This window comes from Cryptomeria japonica, chromosome 11, assembly GCF_030272615.1.
Source record: "Cryptomeria japonica chromosome 11, Sugi_1.0, whole genome shotgun sequence".
Taxonomy (NCBI): domain Eukaryota; kingdom Viridiplantae; phylum Streptophyta; class Pinopsida; order Cupressales; family Cupressaceae; genus Cryptomeria; species Cryptomeria japonica.
The window spans coordinates 309,498,327-309,520,985 of NC_081415.1; positions in this window are offsets into that span (position 1 = coordinate 309,498,327).

A 22,659-nucleotide genomic window follows, 5' to 3' on the forward strand; every position below is an offset into this window, starting at 1 on the left:
CCACACATACCTTGACTCCTAGCATCATTCCCAGAATGGAGGGTTCACTCCTTGTTTGCTACGTGTTTGTTTCTTGCAATGAGATATCTTTACATCTCAGTTCTTTATATCCTGATGTACGCAGCTTCATTGTTACATAATAAGGCTTAGTGATGAATATGTTTTGCACTATGAATAAAGACACAAAGGATCATTAATCATCAATCACATCATTTCATTTTTCTAATCTCATAATGTTGATTGTATCAATCAAGATCATTCCTTTTCAGGGATTGACCTAATTTTTATTTCTCATCATTTCATCATTTTAGCATCATCTCTCTCTCATCAATTTTTCATCCTACTAACATTTCTTCTAATTTAATCAAGTCAAAAGGATAAAATAATATTCTGGCACATTTGAAACAAAAAGAATTGGTTGCATTCATTTAATACCACTCATTTAAGTTCATTCATTAGTTGCATTACATTAGTTGCATCATCATCTAGATTCATTTTAGTTGCATTACCACTTAAAATCATTTAGTTGCATTATCCTTGCATAACAATATCAATTCATTTTAAGTGCGTTATCATTTAAATCATCTTCATATAGCAGCATTCATTCATTAAAGTCAGTCACATAAACTTTAATTGCATTGAATTTAATCACATAACATTGCATTCATTTTAAATCATACATCATATAAACATCATATAAGATCATCAAATAAGAATTGCATCACATAGAATCATGGACCACATAGAATCATAAGTAAAATCATATAGGTTGCATAATAGAAAAATGCATCATCAATAAAACACAAGCATATAAACCGCCGCCAAAACTGCATATCATATATAACTCAAAAAGGATAATGTGTCAGAGTATACAACACGTGCCAAATGACTCAAATGATATCAAATGTGTGTCTCAACCGACACTGCCCATATCACTAGGGAGGATCCTACCCTAGTATGTCTTGATGGTGCCTGAGGTGGACCCATGACACCCGCAATGCTAGTATCTCAACTAGTGGATCTGCCCGATATCCTCCCTGCAATGTATGTCCTGTAACTCGATATGTGATGTCCCTCAGGAACAACTTGCTCATACTCACAACGCCAATACCCACACTCTTGAACCAAATGAATAAGACAATCATCTCTAGATCCTGTGGCTGGATCAAGATACTGCTCCTATGTGTCCTGAATCAATCTCACTCTATGCACAACCTCATCATGCTCTCTCTGGAGATGATCCCTCTCCTGTATCCATGCCTGCTACTCTTTCACAACTGCAACTCGATCATCTTGTCTCCCCAGCCTCTCTCTCACCAAGGAATCCTCAAGGCTAGAGATCTATGCTCTCAAGACCTGCAGATCATCATCATCATCATCCCCTCCCTATGCACTTACCTCTGCAACAAGAACATCCTTCAGCTCTGACATATCACTGTCATGTGAGCTCTCCCCCTCATCTCCCTCACTATCAAATGATCTAGAAGATAAACCATCATCCTCGCTGCCAAACATGGTATCTCCACCAATGTCTACATCCTCCTCCTCTATCTCCTCCTCTTATATCTCCTCCTCCTCACTCGTTGCAATAATGGCTACAACCCATCCACCTCCTCCATCCCATCCTCCTCTCCTCCTCCCTCCCCATGACCTTTAGTGTTGAATCTGTTGTGGCAAGATAGGAATGGTAGGATCTGTCAAAGGAACAGGTTTGCACGACAACCACCAACCAACATACTGAGGCATAGTCCCTGGATCCATTGGCCTAGCTCCCCAGCCCCACTGCATAGGAAGAAGAGAATCAACCTCAATAATCACAACATGTGGCTTAACACACGCCCCCCAATCCCCAACCTTTTGACATACCCGAGCAAAATAGGTTATCACATCAGGTATGCCCTGTATCTCTCCAAACTGACGAAGTACATGGCCTGAAAGATGAATATCAATGATCATAAACCAACCCACATCGTGACCAATCAAATACCTCTATTATCTGCAATAAGGCAAGTGTTGCACATTACCAGCCCAACCGGGACAACCAAGGTAAGGCTTCCATGTAAAATAATGCAACATATCAAACTGATGCCTCCAATATAGGGTGTTCCCTACACCCCTATGCCTAATCCCTATTGTATATTTGTACGCATGTGGATGCTCATCCCGAAGATCTACATGAACAACCAGTCGAGCAATGGCTATATGCTCCCATACCCAAACTCGGAGTAGTGTAACCCCTCATCCGATAGATCCCTGTCTGAGATACATATTGTCGTGTACCTGATGGTACAAAGTGGCAAGAAGATAAGGACCCCATGCGAACACCTATCTATGCACAATCATGTCATGTATAACTCTGCCCCAACCAACTAGGAACCCATGTGCCCTCCTATCAGGGATCAATAGACCTACTACTATACTACATAATACGATGGTGAGGTCATCATAATCCATCGCCTCCCAAGGTATCTCATATCAGCCTCTGATATGGAGCTCCTCCTTTGTACACTCACGCAACTCACACATACCGTCTATCCCAACCCTACGATCATATACCACCTTGACACCATGAATGGGAATGTGCAAGATGCACCATACATCCTCTAAAATGATCGATGCCTCTCCAATAGGTATATGGAATGAACATGTATTTGAATGCCAACGCTCAACTAACGCTATGATCATGGTCTTGTTGGTCGTAACCTCGGGTAAGTACAATACATGATATAAACCAACATGTTGAACCAAAGCAACATCCTCGACACTCAACTCAGATCAAAGATCGAGACCATCAGGCCTTGTCTATCTACATACCAGTACACTCAGATTCTCTTGCAAGTGAAAAAATGAAAAAGTCAGACAGAGTATTCACATGACAAATTTCTATCATACATGTTGAAAAATCAACAATATCAACAAATGCTAATCATTTAAGTCAAATGCGTATCATTTGGAGAAAATGCTCAACAATAATAACAAATGTGAATTATTTAGCACAAATGCGAATTAATAAATACATATGTGCATTACAACAACAATTGCGAATCATTTGAAACAATTGCAAACTCTTAAGGAAAAATGTGAATAGATTGATATACAATTGCACATCAGATAAAATTTGGAGCTTTGAACAAAATTTAGAAAATTTAGCACAAACAGGCAAAAACAAGTAAGTTTTTCGAAATACATACCATGCCTCCAGTCTTGGGTGGTCTCTGGTATGATTGAACTCGTTCGGATAAGTGCAATCGTGCTCAGAAGCTGGCCATGATGCTCGCAAAGTCACAGGAAAGCTCAAAAATCAGAAGATACTCCAAGAACTCAAATGAATGCAAATGAGAAAATGAAAGGGCAAAATCACTATTTATAGCTCAAAATTAGGGTTTTTACCACTCCGACGATCGTGGTCCCCCTGAACTTCAACACACTTGTAGGCAAATCAAACGAAATCGAAATCGCATGAAACTTGAAACAATTGCTCACTAGCACTGTATCGAAAAAATGGTCTCAATTTCATAATTTTTTGACCACTTTTCCCGAGGGGGCATATTTACACCTAAAGCATCATCGGGGCATACTGGGGCATAATTTTTTCATTTTCTTTGAAACAACATCGTTTCAACATTGTATCAAAGAGGGGCAAATGTAGACACCTAAAAATGTCTCGTCAATCATGTACTAATTTATCGTCTTATTAGTTAAATAATTCTTTAATTATTTAATTAAGCTTGTTCTTCTAAACTAATTCAATCATACGTTTCAATCATTACTAATCATTCAATTTCTATCCTTTAATCAATTCATCATTTATCCCCTTCTCAAATATTAATTATTTAATTAATTATAATTTATTCTTTAATTAAATAATCTTTATTATTTAATTAATCCTATTTCTAATGATTAAATAATTTCATATTAATTATTTAATTATTTAGCTTATTCCTCCAAATCCCCATATTCAAATTTCAACTCATTCCATCTAATTTCATTTTCCCAAATTCACATTTCACCAAATCTGAATTTCAATAAATTTCAGTTAATCTCATGTACATTTCAACATTTAAAAATCCAAATTCAAATTCAAATCAAAATGAAAATGAATTTCAATTCAATCTCCTACAACACATGTTGAAAATCAAAACTGATTGATCAAATCAGTTAACTTAGTTAACTCTCCAATTTCACTCCAAATCACCTTTTTTGACTAATCAATCAATTCAGTCTTCTCTTCAATCAATCTAGTCAACTGGCTAATCAATTCAATCATCTCCCTAATCAATTCAGTCTACTAATCAACCAAATGAGTTAACAAATCAATCTATCATGTTAACATATCAATCAATCCACTTAACTGATCAATCAAAATCAATTATTTGTCAATCAACACTTCAGTTCAATTTCTCCCCCCATCTCACCTAAAAATATATAAAAGCAAGACTTATTTCTCAATTTCAATCTAAAATCACTATCTTTAAAATAATGTTTATCTTATGTAGGAAATCCTAGTGCAACAACTGAGAGCCACCTACATACACAATTTAAAGAAGAGCAATGGAAGCTTTAATGAATCAATTATGGGAGTTTAATTAGAGTTTTGTTATTTAATTGATTTAAGCATTATTTCATTATCATTTAGGAGTATTTCTAATTAGATTAGAGTTGTGATTCACTCTTATAATCTAATTGATTTTATAATTGAATTTACCCCTAGAAACATATTGCATGCTACAACAAACATATTTTTTTAGCATTTTGGTTGTCTTCTTCCAATGCAATTATATTTCCAACCATCCAAAACATATTTCTTCAAAAAGCTTAAAACATATTAATGATTTACCTACAAGAGTACTTCATTATACCATACTACAAAACCACATTTAACAATTTTGTATAAGACAAAACTACAATTTCACTGTGTAAATAATTTTTTTTTTGCTTCCTTGCTCTTCAATGCCTCTACCCCACTTTCTCAAGATCTGTCTTTATTTTTATAGACTTCAATGGTGGTTTGGGGGAGTGATGAAAGATGGCGATGGGATAAATATAGATGAAATCAAATTTACTCTTAATTTGGCTTGGTAATAATAAGCCATGTACAAAATTCTATCCAATTGCTTTGAAAAGGTGTGACCACGTACAAATGTTTTAACTATTCAAAAAAAATTCAACAAGCTTCTCAACATGAGAATGTTGGATTTTGGTGGGTGATGCCCACCATACATTGTCTATTGGCTAAATAGATGTCAATGCTCAAAGCTTCTCATCAAAAATATATAGAGTTGGAAGGGTCTCCAAATCTTGATCTCGCATTTGTTGCTCACCTTTTCATGAAAGGAATAGATCATCTATGGATTCAAACAAAGTACCCTTTGCAAATGATGAATGACTATGTGCATTTTTTTAGAGAAGAGAGAGATTTCCCTTTATGAATTTATCTATTATGTCATATGTTGTTCATATATAGAGATGACATGGAATATCATTGTGAGAATGAAAGTATATCATTATAGGTCCATAGAAAGAAATAATGTTGGCAAATGAAAACATAGTGCATGTACTTAAGGTCAAATTGTTGATGAACACACAACTCATGAGTTGTGAGACAACATAGCGCTTGTTACAATTAAATCAATAACTTAGCCTTTTCTTTTCAGTTTATGGGTTTTGTAGACACTTAAAAATAATTATTTTAATTATTTTTAATTCCTCGCATTATTAATTAATTAATTATGCTAATTCAAATTCCTCTCAATATTAATTAAATATAATTAATATTGTCACTATAGCATGTGATTGATTTATATAAATCAATCCCTTTCTTTATTCTTCTAAAAAATCAAATCCTCACAAATCTTCCTCTTAGCTAACTAATTTCAATTAATTAGTTAACCTACATGATTCCTACAAATCATCTTCTTAATTCATCATTAACCTAATAAATTCTTCTAGAAACTCCCTAAACTCACTTAACATTATTCTTCTAATTTTTTATTCCCTCCACTCATTCTCTCTCCTAGTCAAATTCTCCTACAAATATTAATCCCACCTAACATTTCCTCTAATCCCTCTCCTAATGAGTCATTAATGGTTAATCATCATGATTAGCCACAAAGTCAACTCTTTGTCTTTTTCATCCAGCCACGAGCTTTTAAATACTCTTTTCCTAGGTGAATGTAAGATTTTCGAAATCTCACATTCCTCCAGGCATTCCCTCTCCCAAGGAATTTTTAATTCTTTTTTTTAATTCCTCCAATCCCCATAATATCCTTTTTTGGAGAATTTTTAATTCCTCCAATGCACCTTGTGGAGTGTGGAGATACAAAATGTCTTTAAGGCATATTTCTTGGTCTCCACACCCTCTCTTGGAGCTTGTGTGAGCTCACAAGTAAATCTTAGCCCTTCATCTCGAATTCATCCTAGCCATCCGTTTTCCTCTCCTCTTCCTATAAAATAGGGCTCCATCCCTTCATTCTAAACATCTTGAAATCCAGTAAGTTTATGCTGCCCTTTTGAGCCCAAGAAATCATCTTGGCAACTTGATCATCTCTTCCTTATCATTTTTCAAATCCATTCCATTTGTACACAACATTGGAGAGCCACCCACATCCAGCAATCAAAGGAGCACATCAAGTGGAGCATTATCAAGGGGCGCCTTCACTTCATCAAGCTCAATCCGAAGGAGAAGGTAAAATAGCAAGGTGAAATGGTCTTTTAATGGTATTTTAGCATTCTGCATGTTTATTTCGTTATGTTTTGATCATTTGACCTTCGAATCTATTTTCCCCTCTTCATTTTGGCACGCTTGGTGGGATCCACGTCCCTAAGAACTAATGTTTTTTTTGTTTTTTTAAGGTTTTTGTGAGTTGTGAGACGCAAGTTCCAGAATAGCGCGACTACAAAAAAAAAAAAAAATCTTTTTTTTGCAGGTTCCAAAATAGCAACTTCGTATTTCTGTGCAACAGCTTCTTTTCTGTTTCTGTTGCATTTTTGTTTCTGTTCTTTTTCTGTTTCAGTTTCAGTTTCAGCACGATAGCTCTACGATTAGCGTGAGCATTTTTGTGGGAATTTAAATTCCTGTTATTTGATCTGTTATTTGCTCTGTTATTTGTTCTGTTTAATTATAATCTGTGTGAAAGTAGGAGAGTATGCTCTTGTCTATATAGACAATTAGAAATTCAAACCTTTCACTTTTCTATTCTGCTTAGCGCGACTGTATGCTCTGACCGCAGGAAAGTGTGAAAATAGGAGAGTATGCTCTTGTCTATCTAGACAATCAGAAATCTAGACCTTTGACACTTTTCTATCGGTTTAGTGCTACTGTCTGCTCTTTTAATTTGTCTCAAATTTTTAGGCGCTAACTGTAGTCTGCATTTTTTTTTTTTCATTTCCTGTTATCTGCTCTGTTTAAAGATAATCTGTCTGACCGCAGGAAAGTGTGAAAATAGGAGAGTATGCTCTTGTCTATCTAGACAATTAGAAATCCAGACCTTTGACACTTTTCTATCTGTTTAGTGTTACCGTCTGCTCTGTTAATCTGTCTGAAATTTTTAGGCGCTAACTGTAGTCTGCATTTTTTTTTTTTTCATTTCCTGTTATTTGCTCTGTTTAAATATAAACTGTCTGACCATAGGAAAGTGTGAAAGTAGAAGATTATGCTCTTGTCTATCTAGACAATCAGAAATCTAGACCTTTGACTTCTTTTTTTATTCTGTTAAATTTAGGGTTTCTGCTCTGCTAAATCTAGAGTTTTTGTCTATTCTGTTAAATCTAAGGTTTAAAAAAAAGGTAAAATTTTTTCTATTTTTTCACCATATCTTCTTTATCTCGACTCCATTTTCCTCCAAACTTCACCAGATTCTCCGCATTTCCATTTTCCACATTTTCTTCCTTGGGTGCCTTATCCCAAAAATCCACTTTTTGAAGCCTAAATCCCATATTTCTCTATTTTTAGGGTTTGTCATAACTCCTTCCCCTTTTATCCAATCACCTCCAAATTTTTCTCAAATTATCAATCTCCAACTTTTGCTTCTTTGTCCCTCTTTGACAAATTTTCCCATTCCTTCATCTCTCCTCCAAAATCCCCATTTTTCGCTTGCCTATCCCTTAGAAAGTGGCAAAAACCTAGTCAAACCCCATTTACCCATCAAAGCTTTCTTCAAATCCACATTTGTCATTAGTAAAAAAAAATTTATTCATGTTTTTCTATTCATTTCCAAAAAATCAAAAAAATAAATATTTTTGTCATTTTGTTGTTTTTTGCAGGACGCTTGTTGAAGACTCTATTTTTCCAAACTAATCAAATTGTTTTGCAAGATGCTTGTTGAAGACTATTTTTTTCAAACTACTAATCAAGTTGTTTTGCAGGACACTTGTTGAAGTCTCCATTTTTCAAAACTACTAATCAAGTGGTTTTGCAGGTTGCCTAGCTGATTCAACCAAATATTGTGCATTTATTTAAACTAGGCACCTAGATATTAATTCAAATGGAATGAACCATTGTCTTATGTGTCTTTAAGAAAAGCGTAAAGGTAGGAAAGTATGCTCTCGTCTTACTAGACGATCAAAAATCCATACCCTCCAACCTTTTCTTGTTTGATTGTGTGTTTACCTCTAGCAGGCTTGCCCTCTCAACTTGCTCTTTGAGAAGGTAAGAGGGGAACGACCCAAGTGAGTACACCCGGACCTTGGGTTCCCAACTCACTACAATAAATAGGCCATTGACTACGAAAGGGTTAATGGTTGGGGCTATATGAGAGTTCACTCTCACATTGGGTGCTTAGTAGGATCCTAGAGATCTCAATCACGATTGCGTGACTACTAAGTTCTTGGTGCTTCGTTGGACTATAGGCCTCAATTGTGCTTGTGCAACTTCGAAGGGTAGCTCATAACGGGAAGACTTACTAAACACCCTGTTCATAGTGGCTAAAAACCTTCTAGTCATTGGTGCAAGAGGTCGGACCTCTGAAGCGGCCCATATTCTTATGGCCCTTAGTAGAGACACAAAGTTCGCCATGAGAAGTTTTCATGGGAATTGATGCTTGGTTGCCCAAGAAGTGAGTGTCGTGGAGGGGAGCCAGTGGGGTCAAGCATCTAAGTGTCTTCTCTGGGTAAGCATAGATGGGAAACCAATTGGGATTCAATGACTATTGTCCTTGCCAGCCTTAAGAATGTTGTATATGAGCATGAGTGTCTTTGATATAATATGCATTTGATCACTATGTTTTCTTTGTTTGATACATACTTGCCAAGAGTAGACTAAAAACACATCACTATCCCCAAACACTTTGCAAAAACATTTATCAAGACACAAACAATTGTCCAAGTCATTACCCACACAAAGTCCAAAATTGCGTCAAAACTCCGTTCGTTCCATTTTTCATAAGCCCAAGAGAGAAGCTAAGAGTTTATCCTCTACGTCAACATTCAACTTTGTCCTTTGAAACACCTATTATCGTCCAAATCAGGGTGGTCATATCCCTTCATACAACTTGCCATTCAAATCGATCCTCCATTAAGTCATATTCATGTCAAAGACAACCTAGTTATCAAGTTTCTTCTAAACCATCACTACCATACCTTCTTCATCAATCATCCTCAAATTTCTTAAATCCTTTCATTCTCAATTTTCTTAAATCCGTTCATCACAAATTTCTCAAGTTGTTTCATCCTAAAATTTCTCAAATCCTTTCATCACAAATTTCTCAAGTCTTTTCATCCTCAAATTTCTTAAATCCTTTCATCACAAATTTCTCAAATCTTTTCATCCTCAAATTTCTTAAATCCTTTCATCACAATTTTCTTAAATCCTTTCATCACAAATTTCTCAAGTACTTTCATCACAAATTTTTTAAATCCTTTCATCACAAATTTCTCAAATCTTTTCATCCTAAAATTTCTCAAATCCTTTCATCACAAATTTCTCAAGTCTTTTCATCCTCAAAATTTCTTAAATCCTTTCATCACAAATTTCTCAAATCTTTTCATCCTCAAATTTCTTAAATCCTTTCATCACAAATTTCTTAAATCCTTTCATCACAAATTTCTTAAGTCCTTTCATCACATTTTTTCTAAGTCTTGTCATCACAAATATCGTGTATGGTCGCAACTCAATCCCAAAAGAAAAAGATGGTTGAACAACAATATGACATGCCGGACATTGATGTCCTATATGAAGATCTCATGCAAGATCATACACAAAGTGGACAACCTAACAATCAAGATCAAAGTCAAAATCTTGACATGGTTAACCAAGATGAACTTTGTCCGGAAGTGCAAACTTTCCTAGCGGATTCTTATAACCAAGAGATGATATAAAAGTTTATTAAACACAATCCTACTGCACTTTTGAAAACTCTCCTTGAACATGGAGCTCAACTTCCGCCTGAATTTAATAGATCCGCTCTCACCCAACAACCACAAGGAGACCTCGCTTCTACACAAAGTGCTGCACCTACTATTCAAACTCAATCAATTGCAGCCCCATCAATCATCCAGGCTCAATCAATGCCACCCGCGGTACCTCCCACCGTGGTCTCCATCCCACCTTCTTCCTCCTTACCATCCATACCACTATCAAATCCAATCTCATCCATTCTCCAACAAACTTCTATACCACCTCCTTATATTCAACCACAAATTTCTATTCCACAAACTTCCCTTCCTCCCAACAATGTTGCAAATTTTATCTGGGTTGTATTCAATCCCGTCACAACAGTTGGCAGACCACAATCAACTGTCCCTCAAACCCTAGCGACACCATTCATCACATCCCACGTCCCCACCTCCTCATCCTATCAATATATTGGTGGTGGTGCACCTTCTTTGGCTCATCCAATTCTTGGGGCAAATACACTTCATCATTATCAAAGCCCACAACAAGACCTCATCAAGGAAATTCAAGACATGAAGAATATCATCAAGGACATGAAACAAAGGACTAATAAAAGGAAAACTTACTCATTTGAAGAGTTTTACCCTTGTCCTTACGATCCGTCTATATCAGTTGCACCATATCCCCCGGGATTTGAGATTCCTAAATTCACCAAGTATGAAGGCAAAGGAGACCCCTGCGATCATGTTCGAGAATTCCACATCTTATGCCAAGAAGTCTCCTATAGTGACCTTTATCTTCGCAGACTCTTTCCCAAGAGTCTCACGGGAGACGCCCTGGCATGGTTCTCATCTTTACCACGAGGTTCCATTGTCTCTTTTCCAGACTTGGCAGAAAAAATTATGGCCCACTATGCATACAACATGGGTAATGATGTTTCTATGATGGATTTATGTAATACAAAAAAAGGCCCAGAGAAACTTTCGCCAATTTCCTACAAAGATGGCGACATCTTATCAAGAAATTTCAGTGGTACATGCTAGAACAACATCAAATTGAGCTATTCCAAAAGAACTTGGTACCTGAACTTTCAAGACCTTTAATATCCCAATGCATCAAATCCTTCCAAAAATTGACTGATAAGGGCCTTGCCCTTGAACGTGTCTTGTTGGAAGAAGGAACCTTGAAACATTACCAGAAATCAACACAAAGTTCTTCCTCTTATTATAACGACAAGCCAAAATTCTGGTCCAAAAACAAAAATGTGGTCAATGATGGTATAACTGATGCAAAGCGGGTCCAAACTGTGGCTGCTCACCCAAAATCCACCGCCAACAATCATCAATTCAACAACCAAAATCAATCCCAAAAACCTCACAACAATGTCTCAATCCAGGGACGACCACCCCGATCGAATAACAGGACTCCAAGAGATTTCACTCCTCTGGCTGAGCCTATTGAAGTGGTGTTTCAAAAACTTGTCCAAGCAGGTATAGTGGTTTTTCCAATCACTCGCCCATTTGACCCCAATCAACCTAAACCAAGATGGTATAATGAAAATGAGTATTGTGAATACCATCATATCAAGGGACATGATACACAAAAGTGTATGAAACTGAAGATCTACATACAAGATCTCATTGATAGAGGTGAGATTGAAGTAGCAAATGCAAAACCTGGTAATAATAATGACAAACTCAAAATGTACCAAGAACCCTTCCCGAAGCATGATAAAGGAAAAGGCTCATCATCTAACGCAATGGGTTATGACTACACTAATCACATAACCGGTTTTGATTTTTTAGTAGGTCGCATTGAACCTACAGACAATCATGTCAATGTCATAACCATCCAAGGAGTCAATTCTCCTTCTTCCCAAAGTAGACCAAATCCTGCTAGGATAGTCATTCAAGGCGCCACGCCTTCCACCTCCCATTTCCAGAATGACTGCAATGCAACTACACATCGAGGAAGAGTCACCATCCAAGGAGTTCCTCCCCCACCAAACCCCCCACCCATGTCTTCCACCCGCCGATATGACCTCCTTGATCAACTTGGGAAGACACCCGCGCATATCTCCATTTTGGAACTTCTCAAGACCTCCCCGGTCCATAAAGAAATTTTGGAACAAGCCCTTCTCCAATCACGCGTTCCAGATAACATCAACGCCACCCAATTCCAAGCCCTCATTGGAAACCTTGCTGCCCAGCAACACATTGTATTTAACTCCAAAGATGCTCCCGCAGATGAAGACCATAACAAACCTTTGCACATTGAAGCTCTCATCCACAAGCACAAGGTCAAATGTATCCCAATAGATGGTGGATCCGGGCTTAATCTGTGTACATACAAATTAATAAAACAATTGGGACTTTCTGAGGATTTGATAGACACATCAAGAAGGATCACAATAAAGGCATATGATGATGCAGAAAGAATTTCAAAGGGCGTGGTCACCTTACCTCTTCAAGTGGGCCCCATTACAATTGAAACCCCTTGCCAAGTACTAGATCTTGACCTCCCCTACAACATTCTCCTCGGGAGGCCATGGATTCATTCCTTGCAGGTCGTACCCTCCACCTATCACCAATGCATCAAATTCCCCTATAACGGAAGAGAGGTCACTATCAAAGGTGATCCCCAACCTTTTCAATATTGCAAACTATTAGAGAGGAAGCATCCGTATCATTGCCCACTAAATAGACCCTCACCAACGCCTCCATCTAACACATCAAACGTTGCCTCCACATCATCCCAACCAGATAATCAAATCAAGATCTTGGACAATGGCTGTGGAGAATACAAATTGGAGGATATATTATTAATAGGCAACCTCCCTCTCTCTCCTAAGTCATTTGGCAAACCAAAAGAGATAAAAAAGGACCCAAAACCAGTCATGCAATGCCAAAACACCACCTTCCAGCAATGGGGCCCACTTGATAACGAGAGCATCAAAGCAGATATCTCTTCATGGCTGTACCGGGAAGAAGATGAAGATCCAACAAGAATATCCAAAGAAATGTACCCAAAAGCATCTGCCATAGTTGAAAAAATGGGTTACAAAGGACACGCCCTGGGACTAGAGGAGAAAGGAAGAAAAACACCCATAAATCCTATCTCCTATAGATACAACAAAGGCTTGGGGTACACCTCGGTGCCTAACATTATTGTCGCTGGTGCCCCTTCTAGTCATTCTTTGGATATCGAAAGCGCTGAGGAAGAGGAATTCCACGAAATGCCTTATGAATATGAGAAAGATATCTTCTTGGACGCTTACATCAATACCATCACCCCCGTAACCCCTCCCACTTCACATGAGCTACATCTTGTCCATCCTGAACTCATTGACTGGGGCCAGCAAGACAAACCCACCAGCAAGACAAACCCACTTTAGATATATGCGCCGACGATATGCTCTCATTGCTCTCCTAACAGTGCAAAATATGGAAGATTGTAGCAGAATCGAGGGTATTCAACTACACGAAAAGGGATACTTTGGTAGTCAAGTCAATGCCCATAGCCACAAAAAAGATAATAAAAGAAAAAGATATAATTCCCTAGGTGAAAACCTCCCTGAGGCGCCTTTGGATGAACAAGAAATAAAAACAAAGGGCGTATCTAAAAGTGAAAACCTGGAAAAGGCACTTGACGATGAGGGATTTGACCTCCCTACCATTGGTTACCTTCCACAGGACAAATCAAATTTGTTGATAGAAGAAACAGACAACATCAACATGGGCACCAAGGTCATTCCGAAAAATGTGCTCATTGCTAAATCCCTCACAGAAATCGAGAAACAAGACTTCATCAACTTCCTTACAGAGGTAAAAAACAATTTTGCATGGTCCTATTCCGATATGCCAAGGTTGGACCCTGCCTTGGTGGTTCACAATCTCGTCGTCCGCCCAAATGCAAAACCTGTAAAACAGAAATTGCGCAAAATGCACCCACATATTGCACTCCTGGTCAAGGCGGAACTCCAAAAGTTGTTAGACGCAGAATTTATCAAACCAATAGATTATGCTGAATGGGTCTCCAACATTGTACCTGTCAGCAAACCTGCTGGGGGCATCCGCATCTGCACAGATTTCCAAGATCTAAATATAGCTTGTCTTAAAGATGATTTCCCGCTCCCCAATATAGACATGATTGTGGAACTTATAGCAGGACATGAAATGTTATCGCTAATGGATGGGTTTTCTGGATACAACCAAATCAGGATAGCATATGAGGATCAGCATAAAACTTCATTCACAACACCATGGGGTACCTTCTATTACCGGGTCATGCCTTTTGGCCTTAAAAATGCTGGAGCTACGTATCAACGGGCAATGACAACAATTTTTCATGACCTCTTGCACAAAATTATGGAGGACTACGTGGATGATCTGCTAGGAAAATCCAAGACAAGACAAGAACACATCCCCATTCTAAAACAGATCTTCAAAAGATTGGAAAAATACAAGCTGCGCCTAAATCCCAAAAAGTGTGTGTTTGGCGTCACATCGGGAAAACTACTGGGATTCATTGTTTCCTGCAGAGGCATCGAAGTTGATCCCGCAAAGGTAAAAGCTATTATGGAAATGCCTCCGCCAAAAACTCTCAGACAACTGCGCAGTCTCCAAGGAAAACTCCAGTCTGTCAGGCATTTCATTTCACAGCTAGCAGACAAGTGTCATCCATTTGCACACCTGTTGCGTAAAGACACAAAATTTAAATGGGATTTCCTATGTCAAAAGGTCTTTGAGAAATTAAAAGAATATCTAGCATCACCTCCCGTATTGATGCCTCCTGCTTCTGGAAAACCCCTTATTTTGTATATATGTGCTACTGCAGTGGCATTGGGGGCATTATTGGCGCAAACAAATGATCAAGGGAAGGAACACGCCATTTACTACATCAGTCGAACGTTGGTAGGATATGAGCTCAATTACACCCCCATTAAAAGAGCATGTTTGGCATTAGTGTTCAGCACATAGAAACTACGACACTATATGCTAAATAATAAGACAAAATTAATTGCTAAAATTGATCCACTTAAATATCTCTTGTCCAAAGCTGCTCTCACTGGCAGAACCGCCAAATGGGTCATGCTCTCTTAAGTGAGTTTGACATTGAATATGTGGACAGAAAGGCAATCAAGGGACAAGTCATTGCAGATCAGTTGGTTGAAGCTCCACTTCCAGGCGACCATCCTCTTCTCACATAATTACCAGATGAGTTCATTATGACTGTTACCACATCCTCCACATGGAAATTGTATTGTGATGGCTCCTACACTCAAAATGGATCGGGGGCAGGAATATTATTGGTCACACCTCAAGGAGATGGCATCCCCAAATCATACAAGATAGCCTTTGCATGTACCAATAACATAGCAGAATACGAAGCCCTCATCATAGGTTTACGCTTGGCTATCCACTGGAAAATAAAGGAATTACAAGTCTATGGCGATTCCCAACTCATCATAAAACAAGTCAATGATGAATACCGGACAAAAGATGATAAACTCCTTCCCTACCATACCATGGTTGAAGATCTTAAGCAACATTTCACGACAATCAAGTTTGACCAAATCCCATGAACAAACAACAAGGTTGCAGATGCAATGGCCACCATTGGCTCCCTCCTTCAAATGCCAACACACAATCAGAAGTGTCAGTTCTTGGTTGAGTAATTGTTTATACTGGCATATGACCTACCAGAGTCTGAAATGGTGTGTGTTCTTGTTGGTCCCGAGTCCCCTTGGTACCAAGAAACCTTCGCTTTCCTCAAAGATAACACCATTCCCCCACACCTCTCCAAAACTCAACAACAAACCTTCATCCGCCAATGTGCCCGTTACACCATCCTTGCAGACACCTTGTTTAGAAGGCATTTTGATGGTTCCCTCCTAAGGTGTTTAGATAAACAAGAAGAAGAATGGGCATTACGCAAAGTACACGAGGGTATTTGTGGGGCACACTCAAGTGGACTCACATTGGCTAAAAAACTTTTGAGAACATGATACTTTTGGCCTAAAATGGAAGAAGATGCATACAATTATGTGAAAAAATGCATCCCTTGCTAGCAGCATGGCAACGAGATTCATGCACCGTCATAAGAATTGCAGCCATTCATTACACCATGGCCCTTCTCGCAGTGGGGGCTCGATCTCATTGGGAAAATCCACCCTTCATCTTCCAACGGACATAAATTCATTATCATCGCCACCGAATACTTCACCAAGTGGGTAGAGGCTATCCCTCTTACTTTCACCACCGGCAAGCAAATATCCAAATTCATCCCGAACTACCTAATCTGCCGATATGGCATCCCAAAAGTTATCATCATAGATAATGGTAAACAATTTAAGAACCAGGATGTCAAAGAACTCTGCCAAAAATTCAACATCCCACACCGCTTCTCCACTCCATATTACCCCCAAGGCAATGGCCAAGCTGAGGCTTCTAATAAAACCCTAATAAAAATCCTCAAAAAGACAGTCAATGATGCAGGTTGTGATTGGCACCTCCAAATCCATCCTGCATTGTGGGCCTACCGCACCTCCATCCGCACCCCCATAGGTGCCACTCCTTATTCCCTAGTATTTGGTTCCGAAGCCATCCTTCCCCTTGAGATCAAGATCCCCTCTCTAAGGGTATCGCTGCAAAACATCCTACCAGAGGAAGAATATAGAATTGCCCGCTTACAAGAGCTAGAATTGTTAGATGAAAGGCGCCTCAAGGCCTTGAATCGTCTCTGGGTATATCAAAACCGCCTACGCATGAGTTATCATAAAAAAGTCAGAACCCAAGAATTCCAAGTTGGTGATCTTGTCCTCATGGAAAATCAGAAAAATCTACAAGAAAGAGAAAAGAAAGGCAAGTTTGAGCCTAATTGGCTTGGACCATATGTAATCACAATGAAATATGGATCAAGGGCTTATCAATTGGCTACTCCTGAAAGTGATCCTTTGGATGATCCAATGAATATCATGCACCTCAAAAGATTTTATGCTTAGTCCTCAGAAAGTCTTAAATTGTCAAAAAAAAAAAATCAAGAAAAATTAAAAAAAAAATGAGAAAAAGATCCTGAAAAAATCGTCACTTTGGTGAAAACCTCTGTGCAGACGCCAAGGTAAATAACCGGATCCACTGTCTATCATGTTGATACTACAAATCATCTGCCATCCAGCCCACCCATGCGCAACATTCCTTCTTTTCCACCTCCCAATAAAACATGCGTATGATGATGAAGTCTTCGCCTGAGTCATGAACAAGGAATGTCCCATTGAAACTGAGATTTTATGCCTCTGTGTGTAAGCTTCAAGAAGTCTTGAGAAACAATCCCAAGTCCATCCTAGTTCTACTCTTGGCAAGAGGTATCACGTGGTCGCAAGGAAGAGACTTGTTAGATTTTGTTAGATCTTTTTATATAGGCTTGCATCTTTTGCCCTACAACTGCCACTATTTACGACTGCCTGGGTTCTTCCATATCCAGGTACGTTATGATAGGTGCATACTAGGGCATATTTCATAGTATGACATGTTTTGGATCCTTCTTGTATAAATCGGTGACCTGGTACTAGTGTTTATCAACACTTACCTTCTCGTGTACAAGAGGTATCGGTGTGTTTGAGGGTTTCCTTGCATGAACCCACAACTCTACATTAGTGTTTCTTAATACTTGCATTGTTGTGTGCAAGAAATTCCCGTTTCTCTACAGAGTCAATCCACGCCCTACGTTTCTCATGGCATCCTGATTTCTATAATCAATTGTGCAAGTCACTCAGGGCAACATCAAACTAGGTTGGCTCTCCACATTTGTTGTGCACAAAATCTCACCATCATTCCATCAAATCCTAAACTCAATAATCCCATGGAGTTCTCAATTGCCCCCATTTTCCTCCATGGTCTCGCATCTCGTATTCTTCTTTCCAAATACCTCACGACTACTTCATATTTGTTCCTCATCTATCCCTTCCACCTTAATTTTTCTTCCTCGTTTTTTTCTTTTCTTTTCCTCACATAATCAATTATGATCCTGATTCATGTCGTATACAGATGTATCCTTCCTGAAACTAGACGCTTTGATCATGTCTTATACAGGATGAATCCTTCTTGAAACCAGACGTTGTGATCTGATCATGTCTTATACAGGATGAATCCTTCCTGAAACCAGACGTTGTGATCAGTCATGTCTTATACAGGATGTATCCTTCCTGAAACCAGACACTCCGATCATGTCTTATACAGGATGAATCCTTCCTGAAACCAGATGTTGTGATCAATCATGTCTTATATAGGATGAATCCTTCCTGAAACCAGACATTGTGATCTGATCATGTCTTATACAGGATGAATCCTTCTTGCAACTAGACGTTGTGATCAGTCATGTCTTATACAGGATGTATCCTTCCTGAAACCAGACACTTCGATCATGTCTTATACAGGATGAATCCTTCCTGAAACCAGACGTTGTGATCAGTCATGTCTTATACAGGATATATCCTTCCTAAAACCAAACACTCCGATCATGTCTTATACATGATGAATCCTTCTTGAAACCAGACATTGTGATCAGTCATGTCTTATACAGGATGTATCCTTCCTAAAACCAGACACTCCGATCATGTCTTATATAGGATGAATCCTTCCTGAAACTAGACGTTGTGATCAGTCATGTCTTATACAGGATGTATCCTTCCTGAAACAAGACACTCCGATCATGTCTTATATAGGATGAATCCTTCCTAAAACCAGATATTGTGATCAATCATGTCTTATACAGGATGAATCCTTCCTGAAACCAGACACTTTGATCATCTTTGTCTTATACAGGATGAATTCTTCTTGAAACCAGACTGAATCTAGATCTTATCAATCGAATCAAATCAAATCTATCGGGATATCAATTTTGCAAAAACTCCAAAGATCAAATACCTCAATTGATCTCCTGAGGGGGCATCACCATACCATAATCTATCAATCAAGAGCCGGGGCATCCTATCAAACCAATATCAACATCAAAACAAGATTATTCTTTGAATCAATGTGTCATCACACCTCGCTTCAAAGAGAGGCAAAATGTAGACACTTAAAAATAATTAGTTTAATTATTTTTAATTCCTCGCATTATTAATTAATTAATTATGCTAATTCAAATTCCTCTCAATATTAATTAAATATAATTAATATTGTCACTATAGCATGTGATTGATTTATATAAATCAATCTCTTTCTTTCTTCTTCTAAAAAATCAAATCCTCACAAATCTTCCTCTTAGCTAACTAATTTCAATTAATTAGTTAACCTACATGATTCCTACAAATCATCTTCTTAATTTATCATTAACCTAATAAATTCTTCTAGAAACTCCCTAAACTCACTTAACATTATTCTTCTAATTTTTTATTCCCTCCACTCATTCTCTCTCCTAGTCAAATTCTCCTACAACTATTAATCCCACCTAACATTTCCTCTAATCCCTCTCCTAATGAGTCGTTAATGGTTAATCATCATGATTAGCCACAAAGTCAACTCTTTGTCTTTTTCATCCAGCCACTAGCTTTTAAATACTCTTTTCCTAGGTGAATATAAGATTTTCGAAATCTCACATTCCTCCAGGCATTCTCTCTCCCAAGGAATTTTTAATTCTTTTTTTTATTCCTCCAATCCCCATAATATCCTTTTTTGGAGAATTTTTAATTCCTCCAATGCACCTTGTGGAGTGTGGAGATACAAAATGTCTTTAAGGCATATTTCTTGGTCTCCACACCCTCTCTTGGAGCTTGTGTGAGCTCACAAGTAAATCTTAGCCCTTCATCTCGAATTCATCCTAGCCATCCGTTTTCCTCTCCTCTTCCTATAAAATATGGCTCCATCCCTTCATTCTAAACATCTTGAAATCCAATAAGTTTATGCTGCCCTTTTGAGCCTAGGAAATCATCTTGGCAACTTGATCATCTCTTCCTTATCATTTTTCAAATCCATTCCATTTGTACACAACATTGGAGAGCCACCCACATCCAACAATCAAAGGAGCACATCAAGTGGAGCATTATCAAGGGGCGCCTTCACTTCATCAAGCTCAATCCAAAGGAGAAGGTAAAATAGCAAGGTGAAATGGTCTTTTAATGGTATTTTAGCATTCTGCATGTTTATTTCGTTATGTTTTGATCATTTGACCTTCAAATCTGTAGAAGTGAATTATGTCACTTAATGTAAGTTGTAGTTAGAAAATGAGTCTTATTTTGAGAAAAAAGTGATGTAAAATTTAACTAGATAAGGTTTGTTATTTTTAAAACCATTATGTTTTAAAATGTAGTTATAGAGTGGTTATGATTTGGCTATCAAAGGAATCCTATAAATACAAGGTTGTTGACTATTGTAGGGAAGACATTTAAAGAGGGGAGGTTTTTGAGAAGAACATTTTGAAGAGACCTTTTTAAAAAATTTCGCATGACACTTTGTATAGAAGGGTTTTTGACTTGACTTTCTTTATAAATATAATAAATATTAATTTTGTTTCATATATTCTAAATGTATTTGTATTTTTTTTTGAGTGATCATTACTGATTTTTTATATTTTAAATTGGAAATCCCTCCGTGTAATTATGAAAACCATTGGTCATCTGTTGAACCACTTATAAATCAATGCAATTAATGTAGTGAAACGTGATCATATCTTGGTTCGAATGTGTTGAAGTGACTTGTATCTTCATATGTTGAGATTTATTATCCTTCTTTCATATATATCAAAATATATTTTATGGTGAAACCCAATTATAATTTATAATAGGTTATGAAATCCTAGTTGGTATTGATGTGCCTACCATTGGGTTTTTTGTGATTCATTTTATTTTAGTTTTTCATTATTGGGTTTAAAAGTACACAAAACTATAAAAATGAGCCCATCATATGAGGGAGTTGCACCTGTCAAATGTAGAAGAAAGTTGTTATTTCAGTATCAACTTATCCAACTATTGGAACAATTGTCACTACTCATTGGATGAGTCACAATAAAATCAACATTGACAAATCTATTTACCAACAATACAATGAATAGTAACAACATAAAAGAGGAGTTCGTGAACAAGGAGATAATAAATTATATATTTAAGGAAGAATAATTCAAAATTATTTTGGAAGGAACTTCAATAAAGAAAAAAGAAAACCAAGAATGGTATTATAGAAACCCAATGGACAAAATATACAAAGTAAATGTACAAACATGAGTTAGATGAAGAGGCTCCTCCCATAGTTAACTCGACAACAAAATTGTTCACCTTACATGAGGATAATGAATGCATTAGGAAGATGGGTACAGGTAAAGCTTTCAATATGGATGAACTTCAAGTAAAATACTTAAATAGGGATTGGAAAAGTTCACCCTTGATAGTAAGAAAAAATCAACACCATTCCACATGGGTTTTTGAGAGTTTGGATAACTAGTCTAACAACACTTCTCTCCAAAGATGGAGATGTAAACAATCCTCCTAACTACTAGACCATAATGTTCAATCCTTCATTCCCAAAACTATTTGGAAGCATAGTCAAGCATAGAACCAACAAGTTGATATCTAAGACAAAAATAAGAAGGCAAAAGGGAAACCAAGTTTCAGACCTTGGAACACTCAATAACAGATCACATTACATTACTTTTAGACATATCATTGGCAAAGTATGGATTAGAAAAGAAGCCTTATGTTGTTTTGTGAACTTCAAGAAAACCTTTGGCATGGTTCTTATATGTTATGGAGTGAAATGAAGGATACACACATCCCCTTGGAGTAGTATAGAGTGACATTCCATGTAGTTTATGCAAAGGTTGGAGTAAAATTATAACTCAAGAATGTCTCCTAGAAACCTTTTGAAATGATATTGGAGTTAAGCATGGATGCCCACTACCCCTACCCTATTTGGCTCATATATTGACAAACTAGAAGAATGGATAAATTTGCAAGGAGGTGATAATATTCTTTAAAAAAAAAAAGTTTCATGATGCTTCTTTTGTATGTTTTTGACCTCATTTTAATTGCAAGCTCCACTTAAGGGCTATAGGAACATTATTGTATGGAGGTGAGCATACAAGTTAACACTAGCAATACCAAAATCATGGTCTTTTTTGATCGAAGGAAAAAAATAGCTTAACATTTTATTCAAAGAGGGTATCTCATATGAAGCAATAAAGTACAAAAATGTCAGGAAAGATTTCAACAACAAGCTTAGTTGGGAAAATCGTAGAAGGTAGAGAACTTTGAGATGTAGGAAGACACTTTTTGGATTACAAAACATAAGCAAAGAGGCTAAGCTATGAAATGACAAAACTATCTAGATTCTTATTGG